Source organism: Anolis sagrei, chromosome 3 (assembly GCF_037176765.1).
Source record: "Anolis sagrei isolate rAnoSag1 chromosome 3, rAnoSag1.mat, whole genome shotgun sequence".
NCBI classification, from domain to species: Eukaryota; Metazoa; Chordata; class Lepidosauria; order Squamata; family Dactyloidae; genus Anolis; species Anolis sagrei.
The window spans coordinates 13442273-13460359 of NC_090023.1; the positions used below are offsets into that span (position 1 = coordinate 13442273).

The following is an 18087-nucleotide window of genomic DNA, read 5'->3' on the forward strand; positions in this document are numbered from 1 at the left end:
AGCATGATCTCAATTTGAGTGCAAGGAAAGCCTTTTAACATTACAGTGATCCAAATATATGCCCAACCACAGCTGCTGATGAAGCAGAAGTAGATTGGTTCTATAAGGATCTCCAGCACCTACTGGATAATACACCAAAAAGAGACATTATTTTCATTACAGGAGACTGGAATGGTGCTGCTACATCCATAATATTAGAAGTTCTCAATTGACTAACCAAGGACAGAGTTGAAGGTCACCCTTTCTTATTCTAGGCATCAATCAAAGAGTAGTGACTAATGACTCTCTCTCTCTCATGCCCATTACAGCTGAAACATCAAAATCCCAGGAGGAGCCATGGGGTTGGTCAGTGAATCTAAGATGATTGCACTCCATTTCAAGGCAACAGAATGAATATGGATTCAGGAAGACTGGAGAGATTGTGATTCATGGTTTGTTAGCTCTTTACCATTTTGAAATTGCTTAGAGCGTCTGAGAAGCGTGGTAGTAATTCCATGCTCGTGATGCATGAATATTCTATGTACAGAGATATCTTTCTCATCAATCTCCTACTTGATCACCATCTCCACCAAAAATCATGTGAGCTCCAGGCAATCCTAAATTCAGCATCCCATTTACAAACTGAATGATATAGACAGTCATGGAGATCTATTTTTTGAGAGCCTCCCAAAATTGGGAGGGTTGGTTTTGGTTATTTTGCTTTGGAAATCAGACCATTATGTGGTGGCTTCCTACTTGTTGGCTCCCCTTACTAGTGTGTGTCCTTCTTATCTGGAACCTGCAATTTCTACTCTAGAGTAAGAGGCGCTTGGCAGCAGACACTGGCAGGTGTACGCTCTCTCCGGGCTGGCCTGCAGGTCCTGCCACACATGCCCCGCCACACTCTCCAAGAGTGTGTGTGTGGCGGGGCATGAAGGCAGGCCCAGAGCGAGCCTGCAGCTGAGCCTGCATGCCCTGCCACAAAAGGACTCTCTTTCCAAGGCAAGTAGGCAAAGCAGGCTTCCATGTTGAGCAGATTTTCATGTGGGGAGGGGGCATCCCGTTTCATGCTTCCAAAGAAATGGAAGACACAAAAGAAACAATAGAAACAGTAGAAATGAATTCTGCGCACAACCCTACATGCTATGCTGGAGCCTTTGGTTTTATCAGCTGCCTGAGCTGCTGCTAATTGGCTTGCCTTGCTCCATCAAGTTGCCGGCTGCTCCACATACTTTTAGCAGGCCTCACCTCTCTGTCACTGAAGGTTGCAATTTGCTTTAAAGTGGAGAAATAAATAACTATGGAGAGCAAAGTACAATAGGGCTGATTACAGGTCAGGATCCCCTGGGCACATTTTCATGGTAGGGTTTCACTGTGCAGCCATAGTCAGACCTCTTAAACCAATTCATGATGATTTTCTATCTGTCAGACTAAAAGCCCAGCATTCAAAACAAGATGAAGAAATAATCACCCCCTTTCCCCAGTCCATGAAGCATTTCCAGATAAAAACTCTGACAGAAATGATGCTGAAAAAAATTACACATCTGCCTTGGCCACTTAATTGTTCTTTTGGTTTAGACTACCAAAAATGTCTGATGAGCGCTCATATTCATGCCTCTGCAACAAGTAAAACATGAAGTTGCTTTTCCTCAGGAGTCAAAACAATTAGCTCCAGGGTACAAGAAATGTTCATTGCGATCAACTCCTGATAATGTACAATTACAGAACCAGGGGCCATTCCCCAACAGACAATTATAGGGGTCCCAATTCAAGGTGCAGGTGATCACCTATAAAGCCCTAAATGGTTCAGGACCTTCCTATCTTCGAGATTGCATCTTCCCCTATGAACCAGCACATACTTTAAGATCATCTGGGGAAGCTTTGCTCTCACTTCTGCAGCTGTCTCAAGAGCAGCTGGTGGGAACGAGAGAAAGGGCCTTCTCGGAGGTGGCCCCTCGGCTCTGGAACTTGCTACCCAAGGAGATTAGATTGGCACTTACCCTGTCAACTTTAGACAAATAATTACAAACTTGGATGTTCTGCTGTGCATTTGACTAGGCAGAGAATTGGATCAATTTCGCCATAGCTCTTTGCACTTTCATTGGCCCGCCCACCTGTAATCCTGTTACTGTACATGCCTAGGACATTATCCCTCTAGCTATGACCTTAACTGAATTGAAGTACATTCTGCACTTTCCCTGGAATTGGAATCTTTGCACATTCCATTACTCCGCATGCAACACTTAATCTTTCAGCCATTATATTGTTTTAAAATTTGTATTATGTGCTTGTAATGTTTTTTGATGTTTCTTGTTGATTTTATTTTGCTTCATTTTATTGTCCCCTTGTAAGCTGTCCCGAGTCCTTTCAGGAGATGGTGGCAGGGTATAAAAATAAAGTTGTTGTTGTTATTATTATTATTATTATTATTATTATTATTATTATTATTTTTAACAACCCTGGCAACATCCTATGACATTGTGATTGTCATGTCACTACCATCCCAAGCTTTGAGACACTCTGAAGTCAATTGAAGCAAACAGTCCTTAACCAAGTCACATGCTGAGAAGGGAGTTGATTGAGAAGTAATCCAGACTGAAGCAAAAATCTGAAGCTGAGGATATAAAACAAAGTTACTAGGAGACGTTGGATCTACTGTGTCTGAGCTAATTTATCGCTGACAGTAAATTAGCCCAGTTGGCCTCATTAAGTCGTCATAGGTTATTCAGGATGGAGAAGAGCATCTCTGGCATTTTGATTCCCTACTTTAACTGTCAACGCATGACAGGGTACAAAGCTCTGCTTCCTCCTACAGATCTGAGGGTGTTGCCTGGGATGCCTCTGGCATAAGTTGATTGCCAGCTTCTATTGGCTCCGGATGAGGATTGTCATCCTGGGACAACTCTTGCCCTCCACCTCTAAAGGCATCTTCTGGGTAAGGGAAGATAGAGACAACCCTATGTGACATCATAGGGAGTGGGTCCTGATGATGCAATAAGTGATATAATATGTAATCAGAGGCAAACTCTCAGATCTAGAGACCCTGAATCTTGAGCTTTGTAGTTTAGGGAGAGTTTTCAGCCAGAGAGCTCTAGTGTCTCATCAACTGCAAACTCTAGGATTACATAGGATGTTGTCATAGCTGTTAAAGTTGAATTATAGTACTTCAACCATAGAAAGGGCTGAATCACTATCTATATATCTATAACTATCTATCTATATAATAAAAGTCAATGTTTGTATGTGAGTATGTGAAAGGGTCTTTGAGTGAAATGTCCAAATGCTAAGCAAGGGGCTTTGAATGAAATTAACAGCAAAAGAGAAATATACCCTTTCTCTGTAGAAAAGGAGCAACACGGAAGAAAATGTTTTTAAGAAACAAGATGTGACATGTAGAGGCCATACAAAGTTCAAGCCTACATAGGAAGTAGTTGTGTTGTGGTTAAGCCAAAGGTTGTGGTTAAGTGCAGAGTTTGCAGGTACAGGAAGGTACTTTCCATCAAAAGGTCAAGGGAGAGGGGCTGGAAAGAGAGTACTTTCCATGACCAAAAAACCGTTCTTGTTTACTTGAGGGTATATAACGGTGTACAAAAGCCAAGGGGGGGGGGGTGGCAGTCACTTGAAGGGTAGCATCTGCGTATGCTGCCAGGCTTCATGAAGAAACTAAAATAAACCTTGTTTTTTGATCTTTTTTGGGACTGTCTCCTTCCTTAAGTGCTCCCGTGATGTGGATCTAAGAAGACCCAATTTAGGGTCTCTAACATATGTATGTATGTGGCAGCTTTCTGATTGGCTCCCACTTCCACAGGCTACTGCAACCCGCACAAATGATGGACCTGGAGCAAACTTGGCACACATAATCCCCATGACCCACTTTACGTCCTGGTGCAGTTTGGGGATGGACCAAAGATGATGGGAATTGAAATACTTTCAATCACTTCAGTTCTCACAGAACTCTGTGATCCCCACCAATGACAGATCAGGACCAAACTTGGCACACAGAATCCCCATGACTCACTTTGGGACCCATTCCCCTCTATGAAACAAAGCTGAATCTGGTGGAGTCAGGATCCATAGGGTTGAAGTAATACATCTTTTTTTATTATCAGGAATAATGATGTTGTGTACCCTATACCTCCAATTTTCCTGGTCTCTTTAACAGTAGTTCCTAGGATATCAGACTTTGGTTTCAGGAGAGTTTGCAAGGAAAAAAACCCAGTTGTAACCAGGCTTGAGTATCATATAGGTGCCTGGCATATTTGGGAAACAAATGCTGATCCTCCACATCTGATAGCTTAAGAAGTACTGTGAGATACAATGCTGTCAGGGTCGCTGCCATCAGCCTCGCTAGATTACTCTTGACAGTTAATGCAGTACTCTGAGACACTGATTATGTTTTCCTATCTGTGCAAGTATGTACAGATGTAAACACACACATACACACTTATTAATTTGATATATAATTGGATTAGGTTCAACACCACTGAGGATTTAGCCTTAAATCTCAGCGCAGCAAAATGTAGCAACGCAGCTTGCCGTTTGCCTAATTATGCTGTTGCTAAGGGAGAACTTTTCGAACACTTTTAGAACACTTGTCGAACAGTGTGCCTGATTCCTAACCCTGTGCACAAAATTAGTCTGGTGTATTTTTCCTTTAGTAGAACCACATCCAATCTGCCTGGCCAATGCGATGGTGACAGCCATAAATCAACAACATCCACAGCTGTGCAATGGGATTTTAAGCTTTAAGCCAGCTTTGTTCGACCTCAGGCAAAGTTGGGGGGATATTCCAGAGTACCCTGGGGCTGAGTCCATTGTTCCACAGTGGTGCCATTACTCCTCAGCACAGGAAAAGGGGATGGATCATAGTTGTGTTGCTACCATTTCTACCTGGTCACAGGGCTCTGTGAGAGCTCCTGAGTTTCATGGATACTTCTGCCAACATCAGAAAGGGACACCCATTAAACCAGGAGGAAGAAGAGAGGGCGAGCCCATCCACCCATCCTGATCATGTAGGTGCCCAATTCTGACATTAGAAGAGGTGCCTGTGCAACCAGCCAATCTTTCCTTCTTCCTGGTTGTGTGGGCACCTCTTTCAATATTAGAATGTTTCTGCTGTTGGAGGCGAAGAAGCACCCACACTTGTATATAGAGCAATTAGGGACAGAGGGAACTCTGTAGTGCAGGCCTGCAGTCTTGTTTACACCCCTGTTTCCTAGATCTATGTAACTCATGGTGTTTTGCAACCCCCTTCTTTCCAAAAGTCCTTGTGCTTTTGTAATCCTTTGCTTGAGAAGGGAGTATCATGAAGCTTCTCTCTACCTTATGATGGCTTACAAATACACATGAGGGTCAGCATGATCTTGTACCAAAGTTAAGCAACAAAAGAATTTCTTACCTTTAAAAAGAATTTTTTTCCTGAACATCCTATGTATTTTCTCTCCTGTTTCTTACCATGAGCTCATATCTACCATAGGCTGTATTACTCTGCTATAGATAACAAATATTCCTAATATAGATATAGATATAAATATAGCTAACAAATATCATAGGGAAGTTGATGAGGAAACACAACATACAAACCACCTACAGACCCACCAAGAAAATCCAACAAATGCTACGTTCAGCAAAGGGCAAGAGGGATCCACTCACTTCTGCAGGAGTCTACCGTGTACCATACAGCTGTGGACAAGTCTACACAGGGACCACCCAACGCATCATTGCCCAAACACGAATCAAGGAACATGAAAGGCACTGCAGACTACTTCAACCAGAGAAGTCAGCCATAGCAGAGCACCTGGTGAACCAACCTGGACACAGCATATTATTTGAGAACACAGAAATGCTGGACCACTCTCACAACCACCATGTCAGACTACACAGAGAAGCCATTGAAATCCACAAGCATGTGGACAATTTCAACAGAAAGGAGGAAACCATGAAAATGAACCAAATCTGGCTACCAGTATTAAAAAACTCAAAAATTACAACAGCAAAACAACAGAGAGTAAACAACCAGGCACATCAAATTGCTCTCAACAAAGGATTCCCCCCAGGCACTTCCAAGTCATTGAATGCTAATCAAGGTGGTCAGTTGAAACATTCACACCTAGCTCCAGCAGACAAGAGTCCTTTGTCCCAACCTGGTCATTCCACAGATATATAAACCCATTTTCCTACTTCCAACAGACCTCACTACCTCTGAGGATGCTTGCCATAGATGCAGGTGAAACGTCAGGAGAAAATGCCTCTAGAACATGGCCATATAGCCCGGAAAAACCTACAACAACCCAAATATTCCTACATCTGAATAATCAGAAAAAGAAGGGGCGTTGCTTTCCTGGTTTTGTGGGTGTCCCATTCTAATGTCAGCAGAGGTATACACAATGAGCAGGAGCTTTCATGTCAGGGGTCAGATAGGACCGATGACATGGAGAAGACTGCATTTCCCAGCTGTGTAAACAATGGCCCTGGATTCAGCATGAATATGCAACATCCGGGGTTGTTCTGGCCTTTTCTTTCCTTACACAGCTGTAAATCACCTTGAGTCCCAAAAATGGAGAAACCATGGTAAAGAAGAAGAAGCCATCCTCTCCTTTTGCAGTTTTTTTTGTCATTCATAATAATTTCCCAAACGTTTCATCAGAGGATGAAGAGTAGAATTTGGCTTCTAACCCACCAGAGATACACAGAAATAATTCTGACTGAGTCTGCTAACACGTGTGCTTCTCTAATTTTTACTGCATTTTCACATGGCACCACCTAATGACCAGACTGACTTAATAACCTGGAAGCTATAGTAACAAACTCATTTTTCTAAGGCTCTGCTGTATGATGTGTATAGGAATTGTGGGTAGAATTCTCCTTCTCCTTCAAGCAGTTACTGAATGTAATTGAGAGGTCAGCTAAAGGGCACCTTTGTCCTCACATCCCATTCCCCAAGGCTTTGGCTTTTATAGCTGGAAGGTTTCAGTTTTGAAGAGACAGTCTTTTAATAACAGAATTCAACACTGAAAGATATAATGTGTTAGAAACCTGCAGCAGAACTGGAAACCCCCCCCCCCCCTATTTTTAGGGATGTAATTTTTCACTAAGTTTGTTCTTAAAGGAAACAACAAGCAATTTAAACATTTCTTTTCTACCTGTTATGAGAAAGGATTGGAAAAACACACTTTTTAAAAACCAATTTCTAATTAATGACTTATTATGCGCAAAATTTGTATGTGATCATTGTAAAGAAAACAGCATTTTCTATATAGGAAGAAGCATTTTCTGTGCAGAAAATATTTGCACACAGAATTATTTCCTACACAGAAAAGTCTGCTTCCTATGTAGAAAACATTATTTTCTATACAAAACAATCACAACTGAATCTTGTGCAGACTAAATCTTGTGCAGACTAAATCTTGTGGGTATCTTGTGCAGACTAAATGGCAGCACATTATTTGTGGAAAACATTTCCTGTGAATGAAAAATATTTCTGCATAGAAATATTTTTTGCACATAAAATGTGGATTTCTATGCAAAACAAATCTTGAATATTGTTGTCAGTCCAGGACTTTTCTTCTCAGGGCTTCTCGACACTTGAAAAACATGTATCCAATCTATTGTCAAAGGCTTTCATGGCCGGAATCACTGGGTTGTAGTAGGGTTTTTTTTGGGCTATATGGCCATGGTCTAGAGGCATTCTCTCCTGATGTTTCGCCTGCATCTATGGCAAGCATCCTCAGAGGTAGTGAGATGACCTCTGAGGATGCTTGCCATAGATGAGGGCAAAACGTCAGGAGAGAATGCCTCTAGACCATGGCCATATAGCCCGAAAAAACCTACAACAACCCATGTTTTCCAATCATTTTCCCCAAATATCTGTGAATATTCTTTCCATCCCTATTATTGCCTGAAAATCTAGAGAGCTTCTGACCATATTGGTATTAGATGTACCAAAGCATTCAGTGGCTAAGATTCTATGCAGAAGAGATGTGTTGTAACTCTATAAATAATTTAAATTATTTTAATACTAATAATGTGTTCCCAGAGGCATGCAGCAATGGTATAATGATGCCTTTTTAGTTAATAGAAAATTGCACAACCAAATATGCAACCAGATGAACATAAGCACCTGCATTTGTAAGGTGCAGCCATGTGCATGTTGAAGCCATGTACAACTATGCAAAATAGTACGATCTGTACAACTCAGCATCTACAAATTGAATTGAATACTACCATTCCCCATAAGATAAAACTGTTCAAACATAGAATCGCAGAGCTGAAGGGCTCACATAGGACATTAAGTCTAAACTCCTATCAATTCAGGAATGCCAGCCAGAGCATCCCCACTAATAACAACCCAACTTCTTTTGGAAGACATCTGGAAAAAAGCTCCCATCACTGTTCAAGGTAATTGATTCCACTACCAAATCATTTTTACTAAAAAAAATAGATCCTTATAAAGTTCAGTTGAAATCTAACCTCCTATAATGTATTACACTTGCTCCTACTCTCTATGCTTCCTTGGACAACATAATATAAGAAACCAAAGAAAACATCAATGGTGAAAAGTAGAATGTGATGGATGTATTTACTAATTTCAATTGGTTATTTTTTGGTTTTTTTCATCTATACTTGGATAATTTTTCATTCAAATCATCCTTGAGTTTGGGTTTTTGTCTTCAGTTTTGCCTAATATACTTGTTTTCAAGCAATAATGCTTAAAAATGTATTTTTCAGGACATTACCTTCCCTAGCATAGATATGTGTGTCTTTTCCCACCCTTAATGTATGTGTTTTGGTATGCATTGTTAATTCAGGGACTTTATTGAAAAACTCATAGGAGGGAGAATTTTGCAGAGTAACTGAGTGCTGGTTCTGAAATTGGAATAAATGTGCAAAATTAGATACGTCTCTATTAAAATATGATCCATATGAAATTATGTCCTATTCCTATATTGCAATGACCACTGCAAGGATGTATTTCAATCTTACCTCAGAACAGCATCTGAGGATTTTGGTCATGCTAGAAAGTGAAATTAATGAAATTATTGTTTGCCCTGGCAAATGCACATTTATTTATTTATTTACCACATTTGTACTCTGCCCTTCTCACTCTGAAGGGGACCTACAGCAGCCTTACAAAGGCAAGAATTCGACGCCACACAATTAAAACAATTACAATAAAATCCAACAATTAAAATATCAACATTAAAACCATCAGTAAAATCACCTAATCCAAATCATAATCCAGAGTTGTTCCATTTATCTTTGTATTATTTTGTAATCACTAATTGCACTGCTCAAAAGTTACTAACCAATGGCTTGATCCCAAAGTAATCTCTTAATTTTTTTTCCTGAAGAGAGGGTGCTGATCTAATTTCGCTGGGGAGGGAGTTCCATAGACGAGGGGCCACCACTGAGAAGGCCCTGTCTCTTGTTCCCACCAACTGCACCTGTGATGGAGATGGGATTGAGAGCAGGGCCTTCCCCGACAATTGTAACCTCCAAGGTGGATTATAGAGGGAGATACGTTCAGACAGGTAAGCTGAGCCAGAACTGTTTAGGGCTATATAGTAGGCCTGGGTAACAATGGAAAAATTTGTTTCTAAACTCGTTTCGTTTTTAGGGGTCCATCGCGTTTCGTTTTTTAAAAGAATTCCAAAATTTTCCTTTTATAAATTTTGAAATTTACGAAATTTCGTATAATTATGAATCAATTCGTTAATGGCAGACGCGATTGCGCAATATGCTAAAAAAACCTCCAAATGGGACAGGGGGAACTTCTGAAGCTTCCCTCTCCCTCTGTTGTTGACTGTTGGTGTGATAAAACAAACAACAACTATAAAACTTGCACCAGACATGCGAAAATAATTACGAAATAATTTCGAAATAATAATGAAACAATTACGAAACAATTACGAAATAAATTGAAAAAATTGTTTCGAATCTAATTTACTCCTCACACTATTCCTGCATGGCTCAATATTGGATCGTAAGCTAATTTAAATACGAATTAATAACGAATTACGAAATTAACGAACGAAACCGCCCAAGCCTACTATATAGGATAAAACCAGCACTTTGAATTGTGCTCGATAGCAGGCTGGCAATTGTTGACAGTATCTCAGTGGTCGTACAAGCCTTTGAATATGGATGTACAATTTCAGCCACATCTGGCATCCCTCATGCCAGATACGGCCAATTGGATTAGGGTACAATAGCACTGACAGATTCAGGACACAACAAACAAATGCCACCCTCACTTCAAATTTATGAAAAACAAAACAATTTTTGTCACCTGATTTAGCATATTTCCTTCACCAATTTGTATGGAGCTTCAGCACATACTCTTATAGTTTAATGGACATTAACTATCTCGACCATATTACCAAAAATACAACATTTTCCCCAATGCAGTGCAGACAATGGAGGTATAAACACGCTACATTAAGAAATGTTTATAGAGGTAAGCTAGCCATACCATGCGCCCCAGTGAGAACTCAGGCAGCCTTTGTGTTGGCCAAAGCCACAAGAGGCCCTTGAATCATAGAATCAAGAGTTGGAAGAGACCTCATGGGCCATCCAGTCCAACCCCCTGCCAAGAAGCAGGAATATTGCATTCAAATCACCCCTGACAGATGGCCATCCAGCCTCTGTTTAAAAGCTTCCAAAGAAGGAGCCTCCACCACACTCCGGGGCAGAGAGTTCCACTGCTGAACGGCTCTCACAGTCAGGAAGTTCTTCCTCATGTTCAGATGGAATCTCCTCTCTTGTAGCTTGAAGCCATTGTTCTGCGTCCCAGTTTCCAGGGAAACAGAAACCAAGCTTGCTCCCTCCTCCCTGTGGCTTCCTCTCACATATTTATACATGGCTATCATATCCCCTCTCAGCCTTCTCTTCTTCAGGCTAAACATGCCCAGCTCCTTAAGCCGCTCCTCATAGGGCTTGTTCTCCAGACCTTTTATCATTTTAGTCGCTCTCCTCTGGACACATTCCAGCTTGTCAATATCTCTTTTGAATTGTGGTGCCCAGAATTGGACACAATATTCCAGGTGTGGCCTAACCAAAGCAGAATAGAGGGGTAGCATTACTTCCCTAGATCTAGACACTATGCTCCTATTGATGCAGGCCAAAATCCCATTGGCTTTTTTTGCCGCCACATCACATTGTTGGCTCATGTTTAACTTGTTGTCCACGAGGACCCCAAGATCAAGATCTTTTTGAGCATTTGAAGGATTGATGTACTGATAGCAGAAGTCTTTTTTAAAAAAAATAAATAAAGATGATAGATGTTTGCTGCACTGATGCTCAGGAGAATTGCTACCAATTGTGGTATAAGGATATTACCCAGAAGTAAGAATTCTGCTCCCTGCTCCCTCCACAATTTTTCTTTATCTCTAATGTTTCTAGCATGGTATTTCAATTTAACACTTAAACCGGTCATTTAGAAATACAGTTTACACATCCAAAGAAAAGGGGCTGGCAAAGTTACAAAGGGAATGCAAGCACAGCAAATAACAGCATTCGAGATGAGAGCAATTTTCAGCCTCTCACTCTCTGTAATGCTAGAAATGTGAGGACTAAATGAAAATTTCATTGAGGGCAGGCAGAATGTCCTCATTTTGCTCCCCATCTGTATCTAGATGCCTGCTGATATCCAAATGGAGAGTTGTTTATGTGACTTGTATTAAAATCTTGCAGAGCATCCCTACCTTATGGGTTTCAGCTATAATAGCCTCTGACAGTTAGCTCTAGGTAGGCATTTAATTTTCCTCCTCATCCTTTACCATGTTTTTATTTTCCAGCTTGCACAGGTTGAGTCTCCCTTATCTATAATGCTTGTGGCCAGAAGTGTCTCAGTTTGGGATTTTGAAATACTTATATCTGCATATACATGTATGTACATAATGTGCTATCCTGGAGATGAGACCTAAGGCTACACATGAAAGTAATTTAACACAATATTTTAAACAAATTTGTGCATGAAACTTTTGTGTACACTGAACCATTAGAAAGCAATGGTGTCACCATCTCAGCCACATATATGAACAATCTTGGAGTATGTGTTTTTGAAGGCTTTCATGGCTGGAATCACTGGGTTGCTGTGAGTTTTCTGGGCTGTATGACCACGAATAATAGAATCAAAGAGTTGGAAGAGACCTCATGGGCTATCCAATCCAACCCCCTGCCAAGAAGCAGGAATATTGCATTCAAAGCACCCCTGACAGATGGCCATCCAGCCTCTGTTTAAAAGCTTCTAAAGAAGAAGCCTCCACCACACTCCGGGGCAGAGAGTTCCACTGCTGAACGGCTCTCACAGTCAGGAAGTTCTTCCTCATGTTCAGATGGAATATCCTTTCTTGTAGTTTGAAGCCATTGTTTCGCATCCTAGTCTCCAGGGAAGCAGAAAACAAGCTTGCTCCCTCCTCCCTGTGGCTTCCTCTCACATATTTATACATGGCTATCATATCTCCTCTCAACCTTCTCTTCTTCAGGCTAAACATGCCCAGCTCCTTAAGCCGCTCCTCATAGGGCTTGTTTTCCAGACCCATGTTCCAGAAGCATTCTCTCCTCATGTTTCACCCTGTTTCATCCTGAAAAAATCATGGCCAGCTAACACCTCCCAACAAAGGATTCCCTTGGGCAGGCATGTGGACAATTTCAATAGAAAGGAGGAAACCATGAAAATGAATAAAATCCGCTACCACTATTAAAAAAACTCTAATATCAGCCCATCTTTACTTCTCTTTTCCTGTCCACCAACATTACGTTTTCCATTTTTGAGTTGGGAATAGAGTAACTGCTTTGGGAGATGGTGATAGGGCATTTTGGACAATGTGGCCAGTTCAGCAGAGTTGATGGAGTATCGCTTCAATGCAGGTGGTCTTTGCTTCTTCCAGCACGCTGACATTTGTCTGCCTGTCTTCCCAAGATATTTGCAGGGTTTTTCAAAGACAATGCTGATGGAATCATTCCTGGAGTTGAGTGTGATTTCTGTAGACAGTCCAAGTTCTGCAGGTATATAGCAGGGTTGGGAGGACAATATTATAAACAAGCACCTTGGTATTTCTACAGATGTCCTGATCTTCAAACATTTTCTGCTTCATTTGGAAAAATGCTGCACTTGCAGAGCTCAGGCGGTGTTGCATTTCAGTGGAGAGGTGGCTGCCAAGGTAGCAGAAATGGTCAACATTTTCTAATCTTACCAATATACCTCACAACCTCTGAGGATGCCTGCCATAGATGTGGGTGAAACATCAGGTGAGAATGCTTCTGGAACATGGTGATATAGCCTGAAAAATGCACAGCAACCCAATCTTGGAGTATTTTGAATGTTAGAATTCCATATAAGGGATGCTCAACATGTAACAAACATTCCATGCTCCATCCTCAATGGACTATTCTTTTGGGAAGCTTGTACACCTATCCATTTAGAAAATAATTTGTGCCTCTTTATGAAGCTTGAGGAACCCTTCAGTGTTTGATAGTCTTCTCTTGCTTTCCATCATATACTGACTCAGGTATCCAGTTATCACCAGGACTTATTCTCAGAGGTAGTGATGCCTCTGCATTTGGAGCAGCAAAGCATCACGAACTGATTGGCTGAACTGTTATGATCTTATAGAACAACAATAATTAATATTCCAACTTTTCAGGAGGGAATCCTGAAAGTTGCTAGTCACTAACAACCAGTGGGATCATCACAGTGCTTTCACATATTATCAGCTTTGTTCATTTCTGTTTTGCATTCACTCTGAGTTTCGAGAGAGGATGATTTGCCCCAGGTTATACTCTGATTCATAACTAAGATGAGATCTGAATTCAGATTTTCTGGGTGCCATTACCATGATCTGGACTGTACTATCTCAGTAATACCCCTTTTCAGATCACTCCCAACAACCCCCAATTGATTGACCTTACTGTTTATTTCCTTCACTTCAGTGTGCATATTTTTATGTTTCATTTCCCCAGCATCACTTATAATGGTCCCCATGGTGATGAGCACAATACAAATACTCTGACAGATGGATGCAGTTGCAAAGTCCAAAAAACCCCACAAAAAACAAAACAAAAAACAGAGTAAAACATTAAGACTACTTATGAAAAAAGGTAATTTTGATACCAAAAGAAAGCCTTGAGATGAATGAGAAATATTCTTGCAAACATGAACACATTGTTGAATGGGATATATCGAGGGTCATTTTGGCACACAAACAAATTTGAGACCATTCAATTGCAGACAGGTTTTCTGGAGCCATACTGCAGTGGTGGGTGGAATCAGAGGAAAAGGTAGGATCCCAATTGCTAGAATAGTTGAATCTAAAACTCTTATTTCCAGTAACACAGCCTTAGGGAGACATTTCAGCCTATCAAATTTTTGGGAGGGAGACATGTACAAAACCTGGGAAATGCCATATGATGGTGCCATGGGACAGCAGGCTTGATCGTTGGATATTCTGGGAATTTTAGTTCCAAAAAAAAAACTATATTTGCCATATTGTGAGTTAACTTGTTCTTGGCCATCTCTACGTCTTCTGTCATTTTCAGAACAATGATCCAAGGTAACTTCTGGGATAAGGGCATCTCTCAAAAGTCAGCCATAGCAGAGCTCCTGATGAACCAACCTGGACACAGCGTATTATTTGAGAACACAGAAATCCTAGACCACTCTAACAACTACACAGAGAAGCCATTGAAATCCACAAGCATGAGGACAATTTCATCAGAAAGGAGGAAACCATGAACATGAACAAAATCTGGATACCAGTATTAAAAAAACTCCAAAATCGGCACAGTAAATAAAGAGCAACATTTAAAAAGCAGGGGTATTCCAGACAACAATCAATCAGGACTAGCTAACACTTCCAAACAAAGGATTCCCCAGGCAGCAATCAACCAGGCTTTGAAGCTGCAAGGCCATTAAATGCTAATCAAGGTGGCCAATTGCAACATTCACACTTTCCTGAAGCAGACAAGAGTTCTTTCTCCCACCCTGGACATTATTCCACAGATATATAAACCTCACTTGCCTTGTTTCCAACAGACCCCTCAACCTCTGATGATGCCTGCCATAGATGTGGGAAAGAATGCTTCTGGAACATGGCCATACAGCCCAGAAAACTCACAGCAACACAGAAGCTATTGTTCTCTGAACATTTCATAAGATAAGGCAGTAGAAAAAGAGCAGGATTTAATCTCTCAAGGAAGCCATGGCCCTAATTTTGTAAGTTCTGACAGGAACATTAAAGGGTGATTTGGAGATATCACATTTGTTGTGGTCAAATCAATCATCATCAACACTCTTGACCATTGATACCATCCAGAATCCATAGATAAAGGCATTCTCAACATGAAGAGGTTGCATCTGTTGTCTATGTAATTGCTAAGGCTGTGTAGCCAGACAGGGAAAAACCAGCAACCATAATTCAGTCCTACAAACATGACCAAAAGTGCAAAGATTGAAAGCTAGACTTTCAATATGCAAGATGCTTACACTTCTCTGTCTGCTTGTCGATCTGTCAAACAGCTCTTATCACCAGGAAGTTCTTCCTAATTTTTAGGTGGAATCTCTTTTCCTGCAGTTTGAATCCATTGCTCTGTGTCCTAGTCTCTGAGGCAGCAGAAAACAAGCTGGCTCCATTTTCAACGTGATATCCTTTCAAATATTTAAACATGGTATCATGTCACCTATTAACCTTCTCGTCTCCAGGTTAAAGATCCTCAGTTCCCTAAGCTGCTCCTCATAGGGCTCGGTTTCCAGACCTTTGACCATTTTGGTCACCCTTCTCTGGGCACACTCCAGATTGCTGATATCCTTCTTAAATGGTAGTGCTCTGGCCTGGACACAGTATTCGAATCGAGGTCTGGCCAAAGCAGAATAGAAAGGCACTATTACTTTCCTTGAGATAAATGTCTACCTTGAAGGAAGTAATACTACCCTCCCTGTCACCTGGAATAGGAGAATGATGCTCTTATTAATGCAGCCTAGAATCCCATTGGCTTTTTAAGCTGTCGCAACACACTCATAATAATCTAGAATCAATTGAATACTTGCATTGCTGAATAGTAAGTTTCCTTGGAGTGACATCTAGACAGCAAATCTAAATCCCATTCATCTGTCACAGAAGAAAAGCAAATGCATAGTTCTTTCTTTTGTATGAATTATAACAAATTTAAGTTTTGATATAATGAGACAATATGACAGTGACAAATATTCTCAGGCAACTGAGTCACCTTTCAGGATCAACCAGAAACACACAGATTGACTTCTTGACAGTTTCTATTGTCAGAAGAACAACCTTCCCCAAACTATAAAGACAAAAAGTGTTTAGACCTGGATATGCTCTACCTCAGTTCCCATCATGCCCACTGCTAATATGGGGATTGCAGTCCAAAATAGCTTCGGGGTTCTAGATTGGGAAATATGTGCTTTTGGAGAAATTTCTTAACAGAATAGAGAGATGGGCCAAAACTAACAAAATGAAGTTCAACAGAGACAAATGTAAGATACTCCACTTGGGCAGAAAAAAATGAAATGCAAAGCTACAGAATGGGGGACGCCTGGCTCGAGAGCAATACATGTGAAAAAGATCTTGGAGTCCTCCACAACAACAACAACAACAAAACTTTATTTATATACTGCTTTATCTCCACGAGGGGACTTAGAGCAGTTCCCCCATGGACAGGAAGCTGAACACGAGGCAACAATGTCATGCAGTGGCAAAAAAAGCCAATGGGATTTTGGCCTGCATCAATAGGAGTCTAGTGTCTAGATCCAGGAAAGTCATGTTACCCCTCTATTCAGCCTTGGTCAGACCACACCTGGAATACTGTGTCCAATTCTGGGCACCACAATTCAAGAGAGATATTGACAAGCTGGAATGTGTCCAGATGGAGACTAAAATGATCAATGGTCTGGAGAACAAGTCCCACGAGGAGTGGCTTAAAGAACTGGGCATGTTTAGTCTTCAGAAGAGAAGTCTATGAGGAGATATGATGCCCATGTATAAATATGTGAGGGGAAGTCACAGGAAGGAGGGAGTAAGCTTGTTTTCTGCTGCCCTGGAGACTAGGATGCAATGGAAAAATGGCTTCAAACTATAGGAAAGGAGATTCCACGTGAACATGAGGAAGAACTTCTTAACTGTGAGCGCTGTCCAGCAGTGGAACTCTCTGCCCCAGAGTGTGATGAAGGATCCTTCCTTGGAGGCTTTTAAACAGAGGCTGGATGATCATCTGCCTGGGGTGCTTTGAATGCAATTTTCCTGCTTCTTGGCAGGAGGTTGGACTGGATGGCCCATGAGGTCTCTTCCAACTCAATGATTCTATGATTCTATCAATCATATTGTACTTGAAATGCACAGCAGTTCCTTCAACAACCCCTTGAGTCAGGTCAGCATTATTCATCTTCAGACTGAGCACAGCAGGACAAGTACAAGCTCAGAGAAAGTAGTTTGTTGGAAGTTTATCGTAATAGCACTTCATGTGTGTAAAGATCTTCCAGTTATTCTAAAGCTACCAAGTTCATGGCTGCGGTAAGGTTTGAACCAGAAACTTGCTGGTCTGCAGCATAGAACCAAGCAACCATTACCAATGACTTTTGGATGTCTGGTAAAAAAGTACTTTAAGAGACCAAGTTTGCCAGATGCTATATCAAGGAGATTGTGAAAAGGGAAACCACATTCAGACAGAAATGTGCATTTGGGAACATACATGGGAAGCAAATATTTTTGCATGAACAAGGCTTTAGATGTCTTCAGAGTCAGAAGACAAATCCACTCCAATCTTACTGATCTTGCAAACCTAACAGAAAGCAGATGTACATAAATATAAACTACAATGACAGACCCAACTCCAAAGTAAAGGGCAATAACACAAAGCAGAGCATTAAGGCAAGGCAGGTGCACAGAAAGCCACAGAGTACAATAATATTGGCAAGACTATTATCCAAAAGCATGGGGTTTTTTTCTCTCTGTTTCAGATTTGGTGGGGTATTGGTGGAAGCAATTGTTCACAAGCATGAGATTTGTGGCATCTGAAAGATTAACAAATTTATTGCAGCGCAAGATTCTGATGGCTACTCAACCCTGTGTGTGAAATAAAGATGAGATATTCCAG

General features: G+C 41.0%; 1 protein-coding gene across 24 annotated transcripts in view; it reads right to left on the reverse strand.

The window, feature by feature from the left end:
• Window positions 1-18087, reverse strand: part of DLG2 (discs large MAGUK scaffold protein 2) — a 1355349-nt gene that overhangs the window by 137957 nt on the left and 1199305 nt on the right. The gene's annotated exons all lie outside the window — the stretch shown is intronic.